Source organism: Triticum urartu, chromosome 3 (assembly GCF_003073215.2).
Source record: "Triticum urartu cultivar G1812 chromosome 3, Tu2.1, whole genome shotgun sequence".
Taxonomy (NCBI): Eukaryota; Viridiplantae; Streptophyta; class Magnoliopsida; order Poales; family Poaceae; genus Triticum; species Triticum urartu.
In genome coordinates, this window is record NC_053024.1 from 734,239,983 (window position 1) to 734,246,183 (window position 6,201).

At 42.5% G+C, this 6,201-nt stretch overlaps 1 long non-coding RNA gene across 1 annotated transcript; it reads right to left on the minus strand.

Annotated features, from left to right (window-relative positions):
• Positions 1-1,336: 1,336 nt before the first annotated feature.
• On the minus strand, positions 1,337-3,354 carry LOC125549520. The gene is made up of 3 exons (XR_007301369.1): positions 3,229-3,354; positions 2,490-2,573; positions 1,337-2,208 (listed from the first exon to the last, which is right to left on the minus strand). It is a non-coding gene; the product is annotated as an uncharacterized LOC125549520 (long non-coding RNA).
• Positions 3,355-6,201: the final 2,847 nt, after the last annotated feature.

Here is a 6,201-nt window from a genome sequence, read left to right on the forward strand (position 1 = left end):
CGTTCACAGAAAAAGCTCCGTTACTTTTGTGTGGCCTACGAGTTTCTATAGTTGTGGTCCTGGGAATACCTCCCTGTTGGATGACCTCGTATACTAAATACCATACATCGATACGACTGTAGCGAGGGCAATGTCACTATGGCCAGCAGGTGGACAAAGGCACGGAAAAAATGGTCTCCAAATATTGCGAAATGTTGTTACCATATATACCACCAGCAGTCTGAGATGCTTGATGATTCACTAGTCACATGGAACCCGTGGATTCAAGAGCAGTTATAGATAGTCTTCGATATACGACCCATCACAACAGGATGCGTGAGCAATTGTGCATTCTGGCTGACTAGCTGCAACTTATTGTTCCTGTGATGTTATGAGCCTTACAACCCAGAGCATGTCATGAGACAGTTCGGTCTCTATCAGAATATTCCACCACCTTTTCCAAGATGTATCGACGAGGAAACCCATAAGTAAGATGTGACCTCCCTAAATAGTTAGTGTCTTCTTTAATATACTAAACTGACACTTTGTTACATAATTTGCAGGTTGAGCAATATGGGCAAGGGTGGTTACGATTGGAGGGTACACAACATTGAATGGGAACACAAGTGGGAAATGAAGTGCTAGAAGATATAGTGCATCAACTTAGGTAAATTTTATTTACATAATTTTATAATGATAACCATACGATGCGAGAAGATGCTTTGCTTTCATCTCAAAGGTTGATATAATTATTTAATTCTGCGATCTACAGAATTAATAATTATATCAACCTTTGAGATGAATGCGAAGAATCTTGACGCACCATATGGTCATCATTAGAAAATATTGTAAATAGAATTTACCTAAGTTGATGCACTATATCTTCTAACACTTCATTTTCCCACTTGTGTACCCATTCAATGTTATGTGCCCTCCAATCGTAACCATCCTTGCCCATATTGCTCAGCCTGCAAATTATGTAACAAAGTGTCAGTTTACTAAATTAAAAAAGACACTAACTATTTAGGGAGGTCACATCTTACTTATGGGTTTCCTCGTCGACACATCTTGGAAAAGGTGGTGAAATATCCTAATAGAGACCGAACTATCTCATGATACGCTCTGGGTTGTAAGGCTCAACAAACCACATGAACAATAAGTTGCAGCGAGTCAGCCAGAATGCACTATCGCTCACGCATCCTGCTGTAATGGGTCGTATTATGAAGACCATCTGTAACTGCTCCTGAGTCCACGGGTTCCATGTGACTAGTGACTCATCAAGCATCTCAAAATGTTGGTGGTATATAGGGTAACAACATTTTGCAATATTTGGATACCATTTTTTTCGTGCCTTTGTCAACCTGCTGGCCATTGTTACATTGCCCTCGCTACAGTTGTATGGGTGTATGGGATCTAGTATACGAGGTCGTCCAACAGGGAGGTATTCCCAGTACCACAATTGTAGAAACTCGTAGGCGACACAAAGTAACGGAGCTTTTTCTGTGAATGAAGTTTTTTGTGTGGCATCACACAAGCCTCTATATGTATGACATAGCATGGCAGAACCGAAGCTGTATTTTGGATGCTGAGGTAAAGATTCATCTACCATATTCTCTACAAAGTAGATGAGACCAGGGAGAACTACGTCCCCGTGTGAATTTGGAAACATAGTCCCGAGTAGCCACAACAAATATGCAAACATATGCCTTTTCCTCGTCTCAGAATCAGCTGGTTAGATAAACAATGAAAGTTTGCACGAAGCCAGGCGAGTGGGACGCCCTGAGGGCCACCAGAACATTGTGATTCTGGCATTGTCATCCCAAGACGGGCTGAGATATTTAATGCCCAAGATGGAGTCACTGGCGGAGAGACTAACAGCTCACCTCTAATTGGTAGAGCAGTGATGATAGAAACATCTTTCAGTGCAGGTGCAAGCTCCCCAAGACGAAAGTGAAAGGTGTGGGTTTCAGGTCTCCACCGGTCAATGAGAGATGTCAAAAGGGATGGATCCGAACGTAATTGGTCTTCGGATGATGCGAACCTAGCATAACCATGTAGTCCATAAGCCTCAAGGTGAGGAATGAAAGAATCGTGTATTGACCATGTGTTCTTTACGGTTCGAAGTCTGAAAGTCCGAGGATCATCATCATTATTTGTTTTCAAGAATAGGTGATAACGGTGGCTGACGTCGTGGGGCCCCTGCAAAAGCACTGGCACTTCAGCCATAACCTGCACACAAACATACAAATAAAAATAAACATATGAAGACATAAATACAAATGCAAATTATCCGAGACACAAATTAACTTAAAAAATACAAAGAGATACAATTTACATTAATTATCTGAAGTTAACATCACGATTACAAAGATACAAGGAGATTCAATTTAATTTAAATATCTGAAGGTGCATTACGAGTATGAAAAGTATGAAAATTAAATATTACACATGTATTTTTCTTTCTGCGATCAAAAGTATGAAAATAGCACTTGCATGTATGTGGTCGTCACCTAAAAAGGACAGCGAAGATCGAAACACAAATTCTTCAATCACGTCATCTCCTCCTTGTTTGCTACTAAGATGAATTATTTTACCTAATTACATACATCATTAAGTACATTAGCATGTAATCTTAACATAGCAAATTTAGATTATTGCGACATAACAAAGTAGTCCTACGATTTCCTAACTATAAACTTATTAATAAACATACCACATGAAATAACATACCACATGCAATGAACAATTACAGTACAAACTTTTACTTAATTACCATATTAAGATCTTCTCGCATGTCAAACTAAATTTATGCATTTTAAAAGCCTAATGTTGATCTACAATACCGTCAAATATTTGCTGTCCAAATTCCGTCTCTAACCCAACCTAAATGTTCAACATAAGTACTAATTATGATTAATACTAATGGACGCACCTAACATTGATACAACATCCCCAACCTACTCTTCTAAAAAAATAGTACAAATGCAACATATGTCATCTGAAATTATTTCTAACTTCTAAGCAATAACATCGCATATCTAATGACGAGCTAAAAGACTAAGTAATTACCCTGATCATCAACTTCGTAGTTCACTTCGCTAGGTAAATCCTACTCCTGAAGCTCTAAATGACTCCAAAAGGTGATGAAATAATGCCCAACACAACAGATAACACATAGTTATGAACTAATCTAAAAGAGTAAAAACATCATGCATACGAACGAAACAAACAAAAATGGATAGATCTTACCTTGACCATCTTTTCTTCAACTTCAACATATTTAAAATCCATCTCTAAATCGCCCTAAATCACGAGTGAAAGTGTCTAGTCAGTTTTTCTTTCTCTGTGTTCTTAGAGACTTAGAGAGCACAAGAGGAGGCCAGAGAGAGTGTGCTTGCGCATGGAGCAGAAGCATAGCATATAGCATATAAAAGGAAGAGGATCCCTGTAGTGTCGGCACAACAGGTTAAAACTCACCTACCTCATCCTCGGATTCCCACAACGAGTGAGTGAATTCTTGCAGTGCCATCGCGTCCTCTCAAGCAAAAGCCAGCGCCGAGTGAGTGATTTCCGGGTAGCCATCACGTCCACTGAAGCAAAAGCCAGCGCCGAGTGAGCGATTGTCGGGCAGCTGTCGCGTTCGCTGAAGAAAAAGCCAATGATGAGTGAGTGATTCCCGAGCAGCAACGGGGCATATAGAAAGTAAAAAAGCATCGGATTCCCGCGCGCGAGAATCTGTCTCGTTGGCCGCAGCAATTAGCACAGTCTGCAAATTAGTAGCGAAGGGAATCACGCAATCAGGGAATCAGTGACACAAAGCGCAGCTAAAGAAATAGCAAGAAGTCAGTGCCACAAATATTCCAGTGCTACTGCGTGCCAATCAATGCCATAGGAACCAGTGCTGCTATCAATCAAATTCTTCAATCAGTGCGAGGGAATCTCTCGCTCGATCGCATGCAGGAACAGTCCTGCCGCCTAGCATGGTGGCGGCAGGGCCCACATCCGCAGCGCCGTTCCGTCCTGGGGACTGGCTGCCTGTTATGCGCGGCCTGCCGCCAGGCGCCGTGGCGGCAGGGGCTGCTGCCTGCAGCGGCGACAGGTGCCACGCGTCAGCTGGCGCGCCTACCGCTACGGTTGAGAGGGTCTTTTTTGTCTCTTTTGTTTATACTGGTACACATGCACGTGTAACGCACGTATCATAATCTACAATAAAAACATCTATTTGAGTATATTTTCTCTTCTAGCGAGTTTTTTACCGACCCATTCAAATCTGTCTTATGCTCAGTGATATGAGCGCGCGTGTAACATACGACCCATAAACATGTCTTCATATAACATTGATGATCACATAATTCTATTATAATTTGTTACATAATTTAAAAAAACACAACTAAACACCATTATCTCTTGAAGGTCCATTTATTGATATGATCTATGGTGCTTCATCCGATGGATGGGATATTGGTTTGAGCTTGGTTCCCTTCGTACTTTAAAATATATATCAAAAACTTCCTCGTCAACTTCATTTCCTTCATACTTTAAAATATGAAAAAATATGTCTTACTCTAGTAAAGGGACATCATCAATCATACAACTTCGGGTGATATGTTCGATGTTTGGGGGGGGGGGGGGGTCTATCAATAATCATTCAATCTTTGGGGTCTGTGTTGTTTCCGTCATCTTTCAAGTCTTGATTTCTTGTAATATCATCATTTTATTCCTAATCCACTAAAATGACAGGTAGTTTTGTTCTAAAATATGTCATATGATCCTATAAAGTAGTAATCAGAGTTAGTTAGTTTTGATAGACCCATAAAATTTATATCTCCGGTGAAGTACTCCACAAGATGACCTACAGGATTACAAACCATCAACTGATCATCATGATCATAACAAGCCGTGATGATTAAAGAAATGGCACCCAAAATCGAACATGCCCTATAAAAGAAAAGTATTTTTCTAGAAGATGAAAGAAAATTGGTTTGGACAACGCCACGGTCACTCACAATCCTTCTCTGGACACTGCTAGTATATACTGTAGTTGTACTAAAAAAAGCCAGTCATTCCACCGCCCCTGTCTTTTCTCCTCCCTTCCCTAATCTTCCATGGTCGCCAGATCCCTCCCTCCATAGCCGGCGCTCCCTGTAAGGCCGCCCCTCCCCTTCGTCACCCACGCTGGCGGACGTGCATGCCCCTGCTCCACCTCACTCCTCCTTCGAATTCTGCCATCGAAGTGCTCGAGGAGGCGGTCGAGCTTGGCATGCTCGCCGGCGACGCCGGCCCCTTACCGCACACGCCGGACTACCGACCTCTCAGGCGGGGGGCGCACGCCGACCCCAGGAAGAGAGAAGCGAAGATTTTGTGCCGGCTTCTTGCTCAGCTGGGAATTTGAAGAGGACGGTCGTGGCCCTGGCCTTGGAGGAGGTGGAAGTTCCCGTCCCCACAGAGAAGTTGTCCACGGATCCAAATCTGTAAGCAGAAAGAAAAGAACCTGATCTTGGATTTCTTCACTTGCGTTATTCAGAGTCATCCTAGTCCACCATACGTTCCCTTATTCAACTGGATGACCGCAGAGACGGGGGAAGGCGGGGTGGTGTTGTGCTGGTGGCCACCGAGAGCTTCAACCTTCCCACCTACATGCACAGGCATGTTTGGTAAGCCGCAGCACCTGTTAAATCTATTTAGCAACTCTGAAGTGTTGTGTTAATATTAGAACAGGCTGAGAATCAGAACAAACAGATTACATATTACCACATCTCTTGTTTCATACGTACAGAGCTTGCGAAGGATGAGTTGCAGCAGCGAGGGTAGTCGGTGCTGGGATGTTACTGCCTTAATGGATACATGTCCCTGGTGAACCGATGCTAGCAAGAAGAAGGTACTATGCGGAACTGGAAATGTGTATGGGTTTGTGTTAACACCACATTCTCATGACCGAATTTGCAATTTGGGGCTGCTCATGACCTCTTGCCGTCTGCTCACCGGATTCGCCTCTGCGAATTGGCATGTTGAAGCTCGTCTTTCATGATGGTTGATCCATGCATAATAACCTGATTTTTCATGTTATCAGTACATGCGTACCAATGGATTTTCGCTGTCACATAAGGTACTTTCAGTTCAGATGACGTGTTCATTTGATGGACACATTCTTGTGTTCTTGATACAGGCAATGCAGAAAGGTCATCAGCGTACCTTGACCATTCTCTCAAGAGTTAAGAATTC